We start from the raw sequence: 20,595 nt of genomic DNA on the forward strand, positions 1-20,595 counted from the left end.
AATATATCCCTCCAAGGTGCCAGACATTGTGGTATGGATTTCGAAAAAAATAGGAATCAACAAAGGAGGACCAAGGAACTGATGAGAAAGTCAAATAGACAACACGAATGCAAACTAACAAGAAACATAAAACCTGACGAAAAACTTGCATCAATATTTGAAAGGGAAAATGAAAGCAAGGTCCAATGTGGAACACTGAATTTGCGGACAGGATAATTGGCTGTAGAGAAAAGAGAAAGTACAGTGAAACTAAAGAGTTACTTTGTACCTGTCTTCATGGAGGAAGAGCCCGAAAATTTCCCAGAAACACCAGATGACCATGGGACTGGTGGAACTAAAGTTTAAAATCGTTCATGTCAGTGATGAGTTAGTTATAATGCACACCAGAAATTCGGAGGAAGCAGCATAGACATATTGATTGCATTAGTGATGACTGTGTTATTTTTCTTTACATTCTGCAAAGGCAGGAAGCTATTCTGGATAACTGGAATGTTCTGAACGTAGTCCTATGATGTAAGAGGGGAAGAAGGGGGAGACAGGAAAACTCCAGCGCAGTTCACATCTCATCCACAGTGTGGAATCTGCTGGAATTTATCATTAAGAATTTGATCTTGGTACTAAGAAATTTATAACAAAATTAGAGAAACTGATAATGTATTTATGAAAGGAAAACCATAATTGAAAAACCTTTTCATAAAATTGTTTGAAAATGTTTTTGTAGACACATCCAAGGCAGAAGCAATGAATGTTGTATAGTTAGATATTCAGGAGGAGTTATAAAGAACTCACACAGAGAGTATCAAATAAAAGTAAACTGAAGGATATTGGGGGAATACGTGCAATTGTAATGTTAAAAGTTAGGTTTACCTTCAATTAAAGTTAATTGGAATATAGATGTAAAGACATCTTGCACAGTGTTGGTGAGACAGTGTCGGGATTATTATGCACAGTTCTGGTGTTGCAAATTAAGAAAGAATATACTGACTACAGACGAAGCGCAATGGATATTCTCCAGATTAATTCCTCAGATGGCAGAATAGTCTGAGTGGTCTCCAGAGTTTCAAAGAATCAGAGGTGATTGAAGTGAAGTTGAGAAAATTTACACTGAGGGGTCTGACGAAAGAAGGAGCATATTGAGAACAGGGAGAATGCTAAGATATTCTACAAGTACATCAAGCAGAACCGAGTCACTAGGGAATGATTAGGGCCTATTAGAAATCAAGAGGGTAATCTGTGTGCAAATCTGACAAGCAGTGATAGATTGTTCCATGATTATTTCGCTTCAGGTTTCCTTGGGTGAAGGAGGATACAAGTACAGAATTTGAGGAGTTGCACTGTGAAGCTCTTGAACAGATTGCTATAAGGTAAAAAGGTTTGATGGTTTTGGCTGGTATGAAATTGTACAATTCCATGGTCTGGGTGAGTTGTATCTCAGTCTGCAATAGGAGACGAGGAATGGCCCTGTCCCAAATGTTTAATTCGAATCTGGCCAAATGGGTCGTGCCAGAGCACTGGAGAACAACAAATGTAGTTCCACTTGACAGGAAGGGTAACGGAGATAGCACTGGGAACTATCCATCAGTGAGGGTCAGATCAGTGTTCGGGAAATTATTGCAGAAAATAAGGAAGGAGAAAATTAATCTCCATTTCGAGAGGCAAAGTTTGATCATGGATAATCAGCATGACTCTATCAGAGGGAAGTCATGTGTGATGGAATTTATTGATGGTTTTCGAGGATGATTGTTATATGGTTCTTCAGCAAGGTTTTTGACAAATACACACTTGATGATTTGATATACAAAGTAAAATATCTCAGCATCGGGGTAACTTGACAATTTGCATGCAATATTGCCTTAGTGACAGGACACAGAGGATGATGGTAAAAGGCTGTTTGTGTGACTGGAAACCAATGTGCCCGATGTACCACAGGGATCAGTGCTGTATCCCTTATTATTGTGGTATTCATAAATGATGTAGATGTGAATGTCGAGGGAATGAGTGGAGTGATAAGTAAGGTTGTGTTTGACACAAAGATTGACTAGGTGGTTGGCAGTGAGAAGGAAGGTGTTACATTGCAGGAAGACACCGATGGAATAATCAGATGGGAAGATCAATGGCAGATGGAATCTAACCCTGAGAAGTAGGAGGTGATGCACTTTGGAAGAAGGAACACAACAGACAGCACACAGGGAAGATCAGAGGAGTATTCTCCACAGATCTGTGAATGTGACTGGACAGAATAATAGATTAGTTCAGAAGGAATAGGGGACAATAAGCCTAGCGTTTCTTGATTGAGGATTAGTTTATAAATGATATGCTGCACTTTGTTTAGGCCAAGGTGGAATATAGTTTGCAGTTCTGGTCACCACAATACAAGACGGATGTGATTATACTGGAGGGGGTGCAGAGGAGATTCACCAGGATGGTTCCTGCGATAGAGTGTATCAGCTGTGAATAGAGGCTGGCTAAACTCGGATTGTTTGCTTGGAAGCAGAGAACACTGAAGAGGATGGGATTCCGTAGCATAAGGTTACAAAAGAAATGACAGGGTGAACAGAAAGCAGCAAATTATTTTTGTCAAAGGGCCATTTAATGTGAAAGGTTTGAGGTTCAGGGAGGATTCGAAGATTGCTTTTCACCCAGAGGATGTTGGGTGTCTGCAATGCACTTCCTGAGAGGTTAGTTGTCACAAGTAAACTCAAAACCATTAGAAAACATCTGGACAAGCACTGGAAGTGTCATAACGTTCACAGCTTCATGCGTTATGTTGGAAAGTTGGACTACTGTCAATAGGGCTGTATTTCTGAACGTAGAAAATTTATGCTTCTGTTATTGTTTGAGTTTGGAAGGTCAATCATTGAGCAACTTAAGACAGGAATTGATGGGTTTTTGAAGAATATGTTCAGAAGAGTTGAAAGAGTGAACGGTAATAATTTATAAATGTATGCCAGTGGGGAAGTTTAGTGAAAGCAAGTGCAGCTTGCTTACTGTTTGAAACTAAAAAATGGAGAACAAGGAAATGGCAGAAATATGAAGCAACTACATCAGTCTGTCTTTATTTAAGAAAACAAAACCAACACAAATCTTCCCAGCAATACTAAGAAACTTACATCTGTTGAGAAAAACAGAATACAATGAAATTAATAAATAAATTGTTTGAGAAGTTAGTGAGACTAAAAGTAATGAGCTCAGACAAAGTCAGCATAGATTTATGAAATGCAAACCATATTGGAGAAACTGGTCTATAAATTATGGAGTAAGAATGATGCAACGTATTTGAATTTTCAAAAGATTTTTGATAAAGCCCCAAGCAGATGCTGCACAATCAAATGTCATTGAATTGGGGGTTACAAATGGTTTTAGAATGGGAGAGCTGACAGGAGACAGTGAGTAAGAATGAAACCATGGTGATTTTGGAGTTCAAGCCTCGTGCAATATCACAAGGGTCAGTGCTTGGGCCCCAGCTATTCACAATAAGTATCAAAAATTTCCTTGAAGGAATCGAATGCAACATTTCTATGTCTGCTGATTGTGCTAATCAATAGCAGAATCTAAGTGGTGAGGACGATGACAAAAAACCCTCAAGGTGATTGAGACAAGTGGACTGAATGCGAACATACGTTGTGGATGAAGAACTGTGTGGATAGATGTGACCTTGTTCATTTTGGCAAGAAAAATGGAATGACAACCTATCATTTGAATAGAGATTGGTTGAGAAACGTTGATTTCTCAAGTGACATATACTTTTTTTGTGATTTCTTCTGCACAGACCTCTGTAGTCCATGCAAGGTAGTGACTTCTGACGCAAGAAGCCATTACTGAGAAGTGGATTGGCATGCCACCCAGTGTACATAGACCACCAAGTGGGTAGCTGTGACATTGAAAAGGATCTGCGTATTCTTGTACACCAGTCACTGAAAGCAATATTGCAGGAACAGAAAGCAGTTATGATTTGGAGATTCTGGTGTTGGACTGGGGTGTACAAAATTAAAAATCACAGAACACCAAGTTATAGTCCAACAGGTTTAATTGGAAGCTCACTAGCTTTCAGAGCGATGCTCCTTCATCTCACAATCACCTGCTGAAGGAGCGTTGCTCCGAAAGCTAGTGTGCTTCCAATTAAACCTGTTGGACTATAACCTGGTGTTGTGTGATTTTTAAGAAAGCAGTTAGGAAGCTAAATGGTGTGCTGATCTTCATTTCAGAAAGATTTGAGGACAGGAGTAAAGATGTCTTACTCCAGCTGTACCTCATCAGGAGCATTGTGCAGATTTGTTTGCAGCTTTGTTCTCCTTATCTAATAAAGGTCAAATGTGACATTGAGGGAGCTCAGTGAAGGATGATCAGACTGATTTCTGGGATGACGGGCTTGTTGTGTGAGGAGAGTTTAGCTCGACTGGGCCTGTATACCATGGGGTTTAGGAAAATAAGTGGCAATCTCAGGGAAATATATAAAACTCTGATTGGGTGTGACAGATTCGAAGCAGGAATGGTAATTCCCCTGACTCGGACGTGAAAAGCAAAGGATGGCAACATTAGGTAAAGGCAGGTCCCTCTGCATTAAGATAAGAATAAATGTCTGCACTCTGACACTGGTAAACACGAGGAATTCTCCACCACATAATACTGTTGAATCCAGTCACTGAATATAAATAAAGATTTGTCGACACCAAAGGGATGAGGATAGAGCAGGATTAGCTCAAGGATCAGCCATCGCTTCATTGAAAGTCAGAGTAAAATTGATTAACCAAAGGGATTATTGCAGTTCTTATTTTATATTTTCTGTTTGTTAATTCTGTTCAGGGATATGTACATTGTGTGGGAAAGATGCAATAAGGGGAACTTCGGCCAAGAACGGGGAGAAAGGGGAGGCTCAATGAATTGAATGACCCATGCCTTTCCTGATGTTTCTATGTAGTCTGTGGGAAAGCTCTGTAAATGTTGTCACAAGCTCTCACATATGAGGAAGGAGGCCTCTGCAGTGTCAACAAGATGGTGATCACCATCTACTTTTCTGATATCGAGGCTGGTGCGAGCTGTTCTGTCCAGTTTTGTCCTTTAAGACCTCGGAGCTGTTTGATACAATTCATTATCTTGCTTGGCCGTGTTCAAAACCATTGAAAAGTTTATCACATATCTGTGTGTCTGAAGTCAACTTTAGGGCAGACTAGGAAATCACATTAGGTTTGCTTCCTGAAAGTACATTGGTGAAACAAATTGGTGTTTATAATTGGCATTGGCTTCAAGGTCACCGTTATTGACACCAGATTTTAGAACTCAATATTTTATAAATTGCCTTTAATTCCCACCAGCTGCCAAAGCATTAGGCTGGTCTGGATTAGTAATCCAGTGACATTTCCACAAACACACCATCTCCACAATGCGAACCATCAGAAACCACTCTAAATAGGATTTTTCTGTGTTGCTTGACAGTGATGTCAAAAAGAACTCCTACCAATTTGAGTATCATGATGAGATTGAGGGTGTGAGAAATGGTCAGATTGTGATTACTTTCCTCTTAGGGGACTGACATAGAACAGCAACTTTACACCCGGTCAGGTAGACGTCAGAATTGGAGCTGGAATGAAACAGCTTCTCCAGGGACATGGCTTGTTGTGTAGCACAAGTCCTACTGCAGGAATGGTGTCAGGGCCCATTGCCTTTGTTATATCTACTGTGTTCAGCTGCTTCATGGTGTTATGTGGAGTAAATCAGATTGATTGAAGACTGACATTTCTGATTCTGTGGATATCATGATGAAGGTGAGGTGGATCACTGACTCAACCATTCTGGCTGAGGATGCAGAAAATACATCCTGAACTTTTTCACTGTTGTGCCGGTCTGTTCCATGATTTAGGATTGAGACATTTGTGAGCACTTTCCTCCAGTGAGTTGTTTAATAGTGCATCACCATTTATGACTGGATGTGGCAGGACGTCAGAGCTTAGATCTGTTCTGTTGTTCTTGGGATCATTTCACCCTCTCAACCAAATATTGCTTCCTCTGTTTGGAATGCAAGGAATCAAGTGCGGTAGCTTTAATGGCTTGTCATCACATTTAGGTACACATGGTTCTGACCCTGGCATGTTAACCTACACTTGTCACCGAACCATAGATGGGCATGATGGTAATGGTAGGCTCAGAGATTATCCTGGTCAAAAAATTACAGGTTGAATTTGAAAACAATTCTGTTTCTGCTGCTGCTGTGGTCTGCAACAGCACAAAATGCCGAGTTTGAGCTGCAACACATTTCTGCTGCCTGTCTCCCAATTCACGCTGAGACCCAGTCACCCATCAGTCTCATTGGACCTACTCTGGTTTCTGATATGGTAACATTTCCATTTTGATATTCCCATTCTTCTGTGTGTGTCTTCGCACTTCCAATTTGTCATATTCTTCAAAACCCTTTAAAATATTCTTCTGAACCGTTTCCCTTCTGTAGTGCCATCTTCTGTGTTTAAATTGAACGTGTTTCTCTCTGTTTCACTCAGTAACGATGGTTATGAGTTCTGCAGTGTCAGAGATGCTGGCCTTATATAGTTTCAGAACCAATTAATTTGTATACCTCTTGTTATCATTCACTTCCCGGTGAACACTGCTCCACATTTGACAGGACGTTTGAGTAGTTTTAGCACAGGTCTTTGAAAATTGTTCTAGAACAGAAATTGCTGGAGAAATGGAGCAGGTCTCTCAGCATCAGTGGAGTGAAAACAGAGTTATTCTTTCGGGTCCAGTGACTCTCCTTCAAAGCTTCCAGTCTCTCCAGCAATTTTTGTTTTTGCTCCAGATTTCCAGTGTCCATGGGTCTCTGTTTTATTGAACACGTGTTCTGTGCCTATTCTTCTCGAGAGAAACTGAACAGGTCTAACAGCATCAGTGGAGACAGAAAAACAGAGATAGTGTTTCAAGTCTAGAGCGACTCTTCTTCAGAAATGATAAGGATTGGAAAATGGGCTTTGTAATAACTTGACAGAAGTGGAGGAGGAATGACAGGAAACAAAGTGTGGAGGTGCAGTGCAAAAGAGAAATGGGTTTTTAATTGTGGTGAAAGAGAAGCCAATGTAGAATTGGTGTAAGTTAAGTTGAGAATGGGGGAGATGGATACTCTTAATTGAATGTAAGATAAACAAGATACAAAAAAGACAAGGTCATATTGACACCAGGAGGCAGAATTTATGAAAAAGGGAGAACAGTCATAATGGGGTGAGGCAATGAAGTTATAGATTTCAATATGAAGGCCGATAGATGATGTGCTTCTTGAGCTAGGGTTATGCTTCATTGGAACATTGAAGCAGCTCAGGACTGAGATGTTAGCATGAGAGCAATGTAGGTTATTTAAATGAGAAGGTCAAGGTTATTCCTACAAAGTGGTTGTATTCCTCAAAACAGTTTGGCTTGATAATGTGCAGGAGACTGCGTTGTAAGCAGCAATGATAGTAGACTAGATTGAACAGATAAAAGGGAAATGCTGCTTCACCTGAGAGGTGTGTGTTGGGTTGCAAAGAAATAAGGAACAAATCAGTAAACTTCAAATATCCAGCTTTGTTTCATCTTAAATGATGACTAGTTGGCTGCACACTGAGGCCTCTGCAGGTTTAATCATGATATGTTTAATTTTTCTTTAGTCAATTTAGTCACAAGCTGTTCCCCACATCCTCACAGTGAGGTCTCGCAAAACGTCTGTGTGTCATGTATGCTCCTGTCTGCTTCGAATTGATTCCCTTTGTGTCAAGAACACTTGCAAGCCTGCTCTTCACAATAACACTTGTAACTTTTACCCTTGTTACGCTGTCATTTAATCACACAATTTTCAATATACTCCGCACCTTTCTTGCTTTTGTACTCTGTACCTCTATGCACAAATGCAAGGCTTCACTAAACCTTCTGAACTCGAGTTTCAACTTGCCTGGCCACTTGAATTTTGTAGTGAGCTTGGTGCGTGTGTGTGCACCTTCTTGCATTAGGTACTGTATGATTTTATGACTGAATCTGTGAAAGTACAGCTCAGGGCAGCTTTTCAAACCCTAGAGGTAAAGAGCTCGATGGTGACAAGGTTCTCAGGCAAAACAAAGAAACTGGTGGCCACTGAAAGATGAGTAGGGTGGTTGACATTTCATGCCTAATTTAATTGTTATTATCAGAATAGAAGCATATTCATAGATTAGATCCCCTAAATGTGGAAACAGGCCCTTTAGCCCAACTCAGTCCACACCGAACCTCTGAAGAGTAATGCACCCAGACCCATTACCCTACAAGCAATGCACCTAACACCATGAGCAATTTAGCATGGCTAATTCACGTGATCTGCATACCTTTGGGAGGAAACCAATGCAGACCCAGGGAGAACGTGCAAACAGACAATTACTCGAAGCTAGAATTGAACCTGGGATCTCAGTGCTATGAAGCAGCAGTGCTAACCACTGAGCCACCGTGTAACCATGCCATGATAGGTAAATCAATCATTCTGCTTCAATTTAAATGATGCCGGTTTTAGTACTTAAATAACATTTGACGCTGCTTCACCTCCCTTAATAACGAAATGCACTATGAGATGGTGAATAGAATAAAGGGAACAACTGGCGTGTTAAATTTACAAGAGCAGTTGGAGACCTGGATTTACTGTCTTTCCATTCCATAAAGGCAGCTGTGAGAACTTACAACCTAAAAATTCCAATAAATTTACATTTCCTGTCTTGTTTGGAACTCATTGAGAAAAGGTAGCCTAATGAACAAAGGAAGACTGAGACGTAGTTAAGATAGAATGGAAAAGCACGATTGAAAGTTTTCCTACAAATCTCTGATCCCTGTGAAAGGAATCTCCTTATTAACTTCTCACAACTGATTTCTAACTTACTGAACAATTTCTAACCTTGGAGCTGGTTTTCATAATTCCTCATTACACACCATCACTAGCATACATGAAAATGATCAGAATCAGGAACACAAACACTTGACTTGTCTTTTAGAATAAATTTTAAAACATTTCTGGTAACATGTCATAACTGTAGACTTCATTCATTGTCACCACCTGCAGATCATCTCTCTCAATTCCAGTTCTTCTGTAGAATTGAAAATCTCGCCAGCTTTCTGTTCACCTGCATTTACCTTGTGATTATTTTCATATACTTTCATATTTTTCTTGCAGTTTACTGTTTCTGTCAGACACCAACCAGTTTTATTCTAGTCGGAAATGTCTTAAGATCTGTTGAAATGTGGAGTAAGTGTCAATTCCTCGGTCATTCAAATGCTGTCTCATTCTGCTGCTATCAAACATCTCTAAATTGTATTCTGTTATCACGTTGCTGAGTACAGCTGGGAGCCACTGTTCACTTTGGACCAAAACATATTTCCCCGTGTTCGTTATACCACATGTAAAATGTCACATCTGCACACTCACACTGGTATCCCAATATTACACCACATGATACAATTTAGCCAAGCCTGATTTCCATGTAATTTTATATGACTGTGCAAATTAAGAGTGAATGTAGGTCAGTCTATCTCTGGAAACTGCTCCATCATTCACTAAGATCATGACCTATCAGATTGTTCCATGATTCTGCCCATCGCTCAAAAGCCCACCCTATCCAGCTTCACAGGATCTACCTACCGCTGCCCTACAATGGTTCATTTCACTCTGTTTCAAACAGCTTTTGAGAAAGGGATTTCCAAAGATTCATCTCTGCCTTAAATAGCAGGCTGCTAATTTCAAAACAGTCTTACCTAATTCTAGATTCTCCAACAAGAGGAAACACGATCTACACGTCCACTCTGTGAAGACCAGTCAGCAACTTAGATGTTTCAATCAAGGGCAGCACAGTGACTCAGTGTTTAGCACTGCTGCTTCACAGTGGCAGGGACCGAGGCTCAATTCCAGCCTCGGGCTGCTGTCTGTGTGGAGTTTGCACATTCTCCTTGTGTCTGTGTGGGTTTACTCCAGGCAATCTGGTTTGTTCTCGCAATCTAAAGATGCGCAGATTAGGTGACTTGGCCATGCTAAATTGCTCATAGTGTGCAGGAATGTGTAGGTTTGGTGCATTAGTCAGGGGTAAATGTACAGTAAGGGTAAGCAAATGGGTCTGGGCAGGATACTCTTCGGACGGTTAGTGTGGATTTGTTGGGCCAAATGGCCTGTTTCCACAATGTAGGGATTCAATTCAGTTCTATTCAAGTCATCTGTAACTTTCCTCAACTCTAGCCGATAAAAACATCAGCTGCTCAAACTTTCCTCATCCGACAACCTGTCCATTCCAGCTATTAGTTGGAACATTCTCTGAGCTGCTTCAAAGCATTTGTGACCTTCCTTCAACAAGGATCCCAGAGCCAAATACTGTTGAAGATATGGTCCTGGTAATGTCTTTTATAGATTAAGTATCATTTCACTAATTTTGTATTTAATTCCTCTTATAATAAACAAAAGCATCTTTTGAAATTCCCTAGTCATTTGCTGAACCTTCATTTCAACGTTTTGCTGTTTCTGCAGGAGAACACCAAAATCCTTCCGTAACTCAGAGCTCTGCAATATCTTATCAATTCTATTTTATTCTTCCAGCCATAATGGATGTTTTCTTACTTTCCCACATTACGCTTCACTTGCTAAATCCTTGCAAACTGAATTAAACTCTCTGTGTCCATTTATCAATCTGGAATCATCCTTTATGTTTAGATATGCTTTGCAACTTCCTTTCCTACCTGTCTTTGTGGCATCTGCAACTTTACCAACCGTGACACTGGTCCCTTTATCCATGTCATTCTCTCAATTGTAACTGATTGGAAACTGCCCACTGTATCCCTGTGGCACACCCATTCCATCTTGTCAACCGGAAAATGACTAATTTCTCTCATCCTACTGCTTCTAATTCGATCCATTGGCAATATGTTACTGCTGGATGGAGCTTTGATTTTCTGCAATAACCGCAGTGCATTCATAAGTGTACATTAAGGTGACAAGATAGAGGAGCAGAACTAGCCATTCACCCCATTGAGTCTGCTCTTCCAATCAACCAGGGCCAATATATTTCTCAAAGTCATTCTCCGTCCTTCCCCCTGTTGCTCTTGATCCATTTACTAATCAAGAACCTATTTATTTCCATGTTAAATACACTCAATAGCGTCCATCAACCCTCTGTCACAAAAAGATCCACTGATTAACTATCTTTTTAGTTAAAGAAATTCCTTCACATCACATTTCTACAGGGTGGTCCCTTCACACTGAGGCTGTGCCTTCGGGTCGTGGTGTCTCCTACTAATGGAAACAAGTTCTCCATGTTTATTCTATCCAGGCTGAACATTTCTGTAATTTTCAATCAGATCTCCACGGTATCCTTCTGACCTTCAGTGAGTACAGACCCAGAGTCCTCAGCTGCTCCTCATCTGTCAAGCCCTAAACCCCAGCATCATTCTTGTGAACCTCCTCGGGACTCCTCCAACATCCTTCCTGAAATATGAGGCTCAAAACTGCTCACAATATTTCCAATACAGTCTAGTCGGAGTTGTAAACAGCCTCAGCAGTACATCTCTGTTCTTGTATTCTAGCCATCTTGAAATTACTGCCCGCACTGCATTTGCCCTCCTAACTGCCAAAGGGTACCTGCACTTTAATTCGAAGAGAGTACTGAACTCAGAATTCCAAGTCCGTTTGCACTTCAGATTTTCAATGCCTTTCCCAATTTAGCAAAATATCCAAGTATTCCTCATGAACTACATATGCTCACAGCTCCCCAAATTGTTTTTCATGAGCCACTTGCTTTCCCACTTGCTGAGCATATCCAAGTCCTTCTGCAGCCTCACCACTCCAATGCTCCAGCTATCTTTGTGTCAATGCAAAGTTAGCAACAATGCCCTCAGTGCCTTCTTTCACATAGATAATGTATAATGTGAATAGCTGAGGTTGCACTCCCAACCTCTGACAAAATACACGAGTTACTAGCTGCCATCCTGAAAATGACTCCTTTGTCCTGGCTCTCTGCCTTCTGCCAGTTAGCCAATCCTCCATCCATGCCAGTACCTTGCCCCTAATACCCTGGCCTCTTACCCTATTCAACTGTTATGATCCCAGCCAGAATCTCTCAAAACATTTCAAGAAAGTCACCCGAGATCTAACTTTGCTAGTTGTTTTAAGCAGTGTAATGTAGATATTCTAGGAGGGATGCAGTTGATTAAAACAGAACAGAATTTATTTACAAGGACAAATGTTCGGCACAACATCGTGGGCCGAAGGGCCTGTTCTGTGCTGTATGTTCTATGTTACCAATTGAAACCATCAAAAAAGAACAGTATACTGAATAACTTAACCTATCAGAAAATCCAACATACCATCCCAACTTAATGATGTTATTCCAAATACTTGCCACAATCCCCATTAAAAACTTCATGGCAAAAAAGGTAAAATCAAACCCAAGGGTCTTACAGCAAAGCAGTCAGAGAGAAAGAAACAGCCTGGACCTGCTCCTTTGCATCCTCAGCTTCAACTGCCTGACTGCTTTCAGTGAATAGCCAGTCTGCCAAAGAAAACAAACCAAGAGTGAAGCTGAGCTGGGAGAACTGGCCACTCCCCTGGCATTATAATTATTTAAAAATGTAAAAGCTTTTTGCCTGATGCAGTATCGATTAGCTATAATCAAACTGGCCCTAAAACCTTTCAATTTAGACTTTTTGGAGTCTGTGACTTTTATGACCTGTTTGAAAAAAAAATTGCACGACATAATCTTGTTAAAGGAGCAGCATCATCATACCTCCCCCATTAAAAAATAAACTATCAATATCCAAGGATGGCTTCATTTTAAACCCCTTAATCCTCAACTGTTTGTACTCTACAACACATATACACATTACTTTAACAATAATCATGCAAATATTCACTACTATATTTTGTTTCAATCTGTCTTACTCCTGCCACCGAATGCCTCAGAGTCTCTTTCAAGCCTCTACAATGTGTCAGCAATCACATTTTCTCTTCCCACCATGTGGACAATTTTCAAATTGAATGGCTGCAGCAACAAATTCCCTCTAAACAATCTGGCATTTTTGTTCATATATTTCTCAAGAATTGGGTTATGTTCAGCATATATGATTGTCGTAGATATGTTACTGTGAACATAAACATTTAAATGTTGTAACATCAACACCAAGCTTAAAGTGTCCTTCCCAACTATCCAATATTTTGATGACGAATGTTCAATTTCCTGGAGAAGTACCCGATAGGCCTTTCTATCTTCTTGTCGTGTTCTTTCAAGACCACAGCCCCGACACCCACAGATCTTGCATCCACAGCCACCTTAAATGTCTTTGCGTATTTAAGTGTGTCTAATACTACGGCAGGGGCTAATACAGTTTTCAGGCTGTCAAATGCTTTCTGGAATTCCTCTGTCCACTGAAACCTCTTCGCCTTTTTTAGCAATTTGGTAAGTGGAGCAGTTACATTTCTAAAATTTAGCATAAATTTTCAATGAAATCCACATAATCCCAGGAATCGTAGCATTGCTGTTTTTGTTGAAGGTATGGGGAACTACCCAGATATATTTGTTTTTGCATTCCGTGGGGCCATTTGTCTGTGTCCTAAAACATGGCACAGGAAGGTGATTTGCCTTTGGCAAAATTACTTTTAGCCAGGTTTATCACCAAGCCTGCCTCCCGAAGTCAGTCGAACAAGTCTGATAAATGTTCAAAGACATTCCTTTCAACTGTTACTAAAAATCCCCAGGTCATTGATATATACGACAAAATCCAGCAATAACCTTATTCGTTAGTCTCTGAAAAGTGGCTGGCATATTTTTCATACCAAACAGCATAACTTTAAGCTGATAATGTCCATTCAGCATTACAAAAGCTGAAATTGTCTTTGCTCTTTCTGACAAAGGTACCCACTAGTATCCTCTGAGCAAGTCCATCTTGCCCCACCTTCTCAACACAGACTTCCAAGTGTGGAATTCAACGTGTATCAGTCTTTGTAACTGCATTTGTGACAGTCCACACATAACTGCTGAGTATCATCTGGTTTTGGCACCATTACTATGGGTGAGCTCGTTACTGTAACTCGTTTGTATTATGCTGTCTTGGAGCGTACATTCAATCTTTGAACCTGTGACAACTATAGAGGGTTATGCCTTTCAGGATGTTGCTTAATCAGAACGGCATCTCCTATATCTACATCATGCATAATTAAGTACTTTCGTCCCAGCTTATTTCCACATGTCTCCCAATGTGATATTAATAACTCTTTTAGGTCATTTCAATTTCCCTCAGCAATTTATCCAAATTTTTGGCAACATCTTCATTTTCCAATTTAATTTGAGGAATGTCCAATTCAGATACCTCTGAATTTGATTGTTCACTCTGTGTTCTAAGTAAAAACACAGTCTCCTTTGGCTTTCCTTCCCTTTTGAGCATGTTCACATAACAGACTCTTTGATATTTATTGCTGTCTGAACTCCATATTAAATAGTTTACCTCATTCAAGTTTCTTTTGACGTAATAAGGACCACTAAAACTTGCTTTAAATCTTCAGCTATTACTGGAAGTGACAGGAACACTCTATCTCCGATCGCAAAACTGCGGGTTTTTGATTTCTTATCTGCTTCCTTGTTAATTGCATACTGTGATACATTTTAATACCATGTGGCCAACTCCCCCAGCCTATTTAATTGCTCCCGAAAATTTGATACGCAGTCAAAATATATGGTCTCTGAATTATGACTTCCCAACTTCTCTTAATAAATTTTCACAGTCATCTCACTTCATGACCAAAAATGAATTCACTTTGAACTGAATTTGTTCGATTGATTTGGTGCTTCTCTGATCGCAAAATTCAGCGGCATCCTTCTGCAGTCCAGGCACATAAAACATTGGTGTATTTTAGCTTGAGGTTTTCTCACTATTAAATTATCCCCTAGTGGGAGCTCATACACCACTCGCAACACTGTTAATATGACTTGATGAACTTCTGCCGATTTCTAATTGGCCTGAATATGTGATGGTCTCAATTTCCTCATTATGTCATCATTTTTATCAGAATGACATTCAGGGATGCGTTCAAATTCTTCCTCTGTTTATGCCTATTAACACAATTGCTTTGAATGTTCATCTTTGTGCTATAACTCAGTTGATTTATCTGAACTAAAGATATCTGCTAAGTCATCTATCTGCTCCTGATCTGTGTTAACTATCTGATCAAACAGTCACTGCTAATTCCACATCATCTTTCTTGTCTGTAGTCTTAGATAGCTCTTGTCTCAACTGAAAACTTTGTCACTTCATTACCACATAGTCTGCAAAAATCTTAGGATACATGTCCTGCAGTAATTCAGTTGCCTGAGTTTCCAGTGGCTTTCTGACCACAGTGGGCAGCACTCCTATCAGCTATACCATTAGCACAGACAAATTGTATTTCTGGAGCTGAGAGTTTGTCCAGTACTCCGAACATTACTTCTCCACTCTTCACTGGATACTCTAACCTCATTTTACATAATTGAGCACGTCTTGTCTCACTGTGAATTCCTGTTACTAGCACCTTTGCGGACAATAATGTTTCAGAGGTACATATCATTTCATCTTTTGACATCACAGATTGAAAGGATCCTGTATATCTTCAAATTATCACCTCTTTAGCGACTATTCCTGGCCTTTGCAAGTAAACATTACCTTTGTATGTACATCATTTACGAAGATTTGGCATTTCCTCCCTAACCAACCTCCGACCAGGTTGTACATGCTGGTGCAGCTTTCTGGCCTCCATTGTGCTTTCCATTACCACTCTGACAAAATTCACTGGCTGATCCTGTTTTCCTACATCTGGCTTCCCAATATTTTTCCAAACTCACTGACACTGTGATTTCATGTGGCCTACTTTATTGCAGTGAAAACGCTGGATCTTTTACCTCCTCTTCCCCTTCAACGGTTTCCTCTTTACCCTGTGGTAAGTTATCCTCATTGTCTACACTGATATTGACCTTTCCTTTTCCAAGTGAGGATTTTTCTTTTTCCCCAATTTCTATCCTGAATGGTTGATATTGATTTTGGAATGCAATCTTGGATTTTGACCCAATGACTGTGAAGGAACGGCAGTATATTTCCAAGTCAGAATGGTGAGCAGCTTGGACGGGAATTTGCAGGTGGTGGCGTTCCCAAGTACCTAGTGCCCTTGTTCTTCTCGATGGAAGTGGCCGTTGGTTTGGAAGGTGTTCTAACTTATTTTCAATTGAATTTTAGCCATGTCTAAAGATTCTGATGGTGTTTCCTGCAAAGTTAAATGTGGAGCTATTGCTGTAATTATCTCTTTCGTCAGGGAAGGAGGCAGCCCCAACGACACATTGTCTGCTAATTCCTGCAGCTTGGCCTTAATCGCCTTTTGTAAAATCCCCAAGGTCACTTCTTCCAGCCCCAGAAAACTCTTGGTGACTGCAAGAGCCATCACTATCCCAAGTGCTGTTTAAACCAACCAAAATCAACACCCAGAACAAAAAAAACACTAATACATACTACTCACTGCCTTTGTGTCCAACAAACCTAACACCAATTTGGAACTATAGAAGAAATTCCGGATGAGCTCCCAATCTGATATGGACCAGGCCAAAACCTCCCAAAACATTTCAAGAAAGTAGCCCGAACCCTATGTAGCTCCACTCCTATGTTGTTTCCCCTCTTCCTCTGAAGTGAATATGTAACCCTTGACTGCCAGCTGTCTAACATGGGGTTTCATTCTGCTCCCGTACTTCCTGTCCTCTGCTGACAATGTTTATTCTTTACCCAAAGTTTGTGAGAAGATTTATAGCTCGGGTGCTCGTTGTTGTGGTTCTGTTCGCCACGCTGGGAATTTGTTTTGCAGACGTTTCATCCCCTGTCTAGGTGACATCCTCAGTGCTTGGGAGCCTCTTGTGAAGCGCTTCTGTGATCTTTCCTACGGCATTTGTAGAGGTTTGAATCTGCCGCTTCTGCAGAGCTGTCTGAAGCTGCAGCGGGCAGCTGGAATTGACAACCAGGAGTGACAGATTCAAACCACTACAAATGCTGGAGGAAAGATCACAGAAGCGCTTCACAGGAGACTCCCAAGCACTGAGGATGTCACCTAGACATGGGATGAAATGTCTGCAACACAAATTCCCAGCTCGGCAAACAGAACCACAACATTGTGGGCGGCATGGTGGCACAGTGGTTAGCACTGTTGCCTCACAGCGCCAGAGATCCGGGTTCAATTCCCGCCTCAGGTGACTAACTGTGTGGAGTTTGCACGTTCTCCCCGTGTCTGCGTGGGTTTCCTCCGGGTGCTCTGGTTTCCTCCCACAGTCCAAAGATGTGCAGGTTAGGTGAATTGGCCATGCTAAATTGCCCCTAGTGTTAGGTAAGGGGTAAATGTAGGGATATGGGTGGGTTGCGCTTCGGCGGGGCGGTGTGGACTTGTTGGGCCGAAGGGCCTGTTTCCACACTGTAAGTAATCTAATCTAATTCTTTACACAGTTTTCTTCCATTCTGCTGATCCATAGCCCAGGCTTATTAACTATGTTCACCGCCCCCCCCCCCCCCCACCGCCCCACGGTACATCCCTTTACTTTCCATTGTTTAAAGCTATGTGAAGTTGTTTTTATATCCCAGGGGTTAATACTTGCCTATTGCTGTTTGGATATTTGTGCTGCTTTCAGTTGTTTTGTCTATTCATGAGTTTATGAATAGATACGAGGGGATATTTCAACATGCTCTTCAACTGCTCTCTGAACTTGGACTGAGTCGCCACGTAAATAAATGTGTTTGTGCAACAACTTAAATTTCTCAGCATATAGGCAAGCACTTCAAACATACCATCAGAACTGACTATGGAATCATCAAAATCAAAAAAATATATAATGTAAACAAACCACAAGAGGATGAAGGTGGCCGATGTGGTAAAGAGTAAAATCATCGACTTCCTTCTGCTCTCCATCTCTTGGTCAGTGTGTTTTTCATCTTTTTTGTGATGTTTCAATCCCATACGGGCTCGACTGACCATTAAAATGTGTCTGACTGTCATAATATTGAATAACAGAATTAAACTGAATGGTAATAATGGTGTTAAAACCTTTTCAAACATCCTAAATCCATTCCACCTTGGATCTCTAAAGTAGATTTGCTTATTAGAACAACGCCATTCTACATTGTTAATTATCCACTTAGGTTTATATCTGAAGTAAATGGGAATTTTTTTAAACATAGGAGAATGCCAGTTGTGGCTAGAACCACCGTTGCAGTTTTCTTGGTGCAATATTTCAATTTCAGTGTCTGGCAAGAAATGACAACAAACCGATCAAAAGTGAAAGTCACGGTGAACCAGACAGAACAGTCTATGGCTACACGGATCACAACATAGAGGGGTCGACACACAGAAGTGAGCTTCACGACATTAAACGGGAAATAATAATTGTTGATTCGACGAAGTATGACCTCAGTGATAATGACCATGAGATCCATCAGTGCCATGGCTGCCAGGTAACAAGTCGTGCAAGTGGAAAGTCCACACTTTCCCTGGGACAGGATGACAATTGCTATTACGTTTACTGCAATAAATAAAGAAAGACCCGGTGAGAAAACTTATTTTTTCATAGATAAATAATTTTTTTTTCTGAGCTGAGGAACAGATTACGTCTGTAAAGAAAAACGTGCACTGCGACCATGTCACAATTAAAAACAATCTCCAGCATTAGTTTCACTTTCTGAACCTTTTCTCTCACTGCTCTTGGGATGGAAATATATCTCCAATGCATGTCATCTTGAGCAGTACATAGTCATTAGTATCAAACAGACAACATGTGGCTGTTACTGACATTCAATGTGATTTTAGATTAAGAAATAATCCTAATAATCCTCTGCAATAGCAGCACCAGCAGGGTCAGACCCACACTGCCGTCCTGACTTCAAGATCATTCCTCTGCAAACACATCACACACAACTGTTGACATTTCACTTGTAAGCCTTTCACCTTCAGGAAATAAAAATGGATCATTCCCAATCAGGATGCAATAACTCAGGTTTTTGTCTTTCAGGTTCATTCAGAATTCCACAAGTTTCATAACAAGGAACACGTTTCTATTTGTCAATGTGAATGTTCCATCATTAGTTTGTCTATGTGTTTAGTGCATGTTAAACAATCCTTTATGTGTGAATACATGTTAAATCTAACACCAGGTGACCTCAACATTTTTGGATAAATTAGGTTTCGCTGAGACAGATGGCAGCAATATATTTGCAGCTTATCTGAAGTTGACTCTAGCCATTCTGTACTTTAAAAAGTTTTTCGAATGTTGGAACTCCTTTTTCTGATCTACTGTTAGTTTCATGTCATCACCTAATATACGTATCTTATATCTTGCTGAAGAGTTATGGACCGCCTCCTTCAATGTTTCCATTTCTTCTCTGCCTTTACATTTCCATATACAACCTTTGCCACCACGTCATCACACTGTTGTAATGTTTTATTTCAGGTTTGTCTGATTCAAGTCTTTCCAAATTGAGTCTGTATTGGTGCTACAGCATTTTATGTTCACTTCTGTATCTAATACGATTTTATTACTATTCCTGCCACAATAATTTCCCCAGCACTAAAATAACTTGTTTGCTGGTAGTTTCACACAAGCATTTTCATTGAAACTGTCCTCATTGTTGTGGTTCTGTTCCCCGAGCTGGGAATTTGTCTTGCAAATGTTTTGTCCCCTGTCTAGGTGACATCCTCAGTGCTTGGGAGCCTCCTGTGAAGCGCTTCTGTGCTGTTTTCTCCGGCATTTATAGTGGCCTGTCTCTGCCGCTTCCGGTTGTCAGTTCGAGCTGTCTGCTGTAGTGGCCGGTATATTGGGTCCAGGTCGATGTGTTTGTTGATAGAGTCTGTGGATGAGTGCCATGCCTCTAGGAATTCCCTGGCTGTTCTCTGTTTGGCTTGCCCTATAATGGTAGTGTTGTCCCAGTCGAATTCACGTTGCTTGTCGTCTGTGTGTGTGGCTACTAAGGATAGCTGGTCGTGTCGTTTCGTGGCTAGTTAGTGTTCGTGTATACGGATCGTTAACTGTCTTCCTGTTTGTCCGATGTAGTGTTTTGTGCCGTCCTTGCATGGGATTTTGTACACTACATTAGTTTTGCTCATGTTGGGTATCGGGTCCTTTGTTCTGGTGAGTTGTTGTCTGAGCGTAGCTGTTGGTTTGTGTGCTGTTAGGAGTCCGAGTGGTCGTAGTAGTCTGGCTGTCAGTTCAGAAATGCTCCTGATATATGGTATACATCAGGAGCATTTCTGAACTGACAGCCAGACTACTGCGACCACGAGGACTCATAACAGCACACAAACCAACAGCCACGCTCAGACAACAACTCACCAGAACAAAGGACCCGATACCCAACATGAGCAAAACTAATGTAGTGTACAAAATCCCATGCAAGGACTGCACAAAACACTACATTGGACAAACAGGAAGACAGTTAACGATCCGTATACACGAACACCAACTAGCCACGAAACGACACGACCAGCTATCCTTAGTAGCCACACACATAGACGACAAGCAACATGAATTCGACTGGGACAACACTACCATTATAGGGCAAGCCAAACAGAGAACAGCCAGGGAATTCCTAGAGGCATGGCAC

The sequence above is a fragment of the Chiloscyllium punctatum genome, chromosome 49 (assembly GCF_047496795.1).
Source record: "Chiloscyllium punctatum isolate Juve2018m chromosome 49, sChiPun1.3, whole genome shotgun sequence".
Lineage (NCBI taxonomy): Eukaryota > Metazoa > Chordata > Chondrichthyes > Orectolobiformes > Hemiscylliidae > Chiloscyllium > Chiloscyllium punctatum.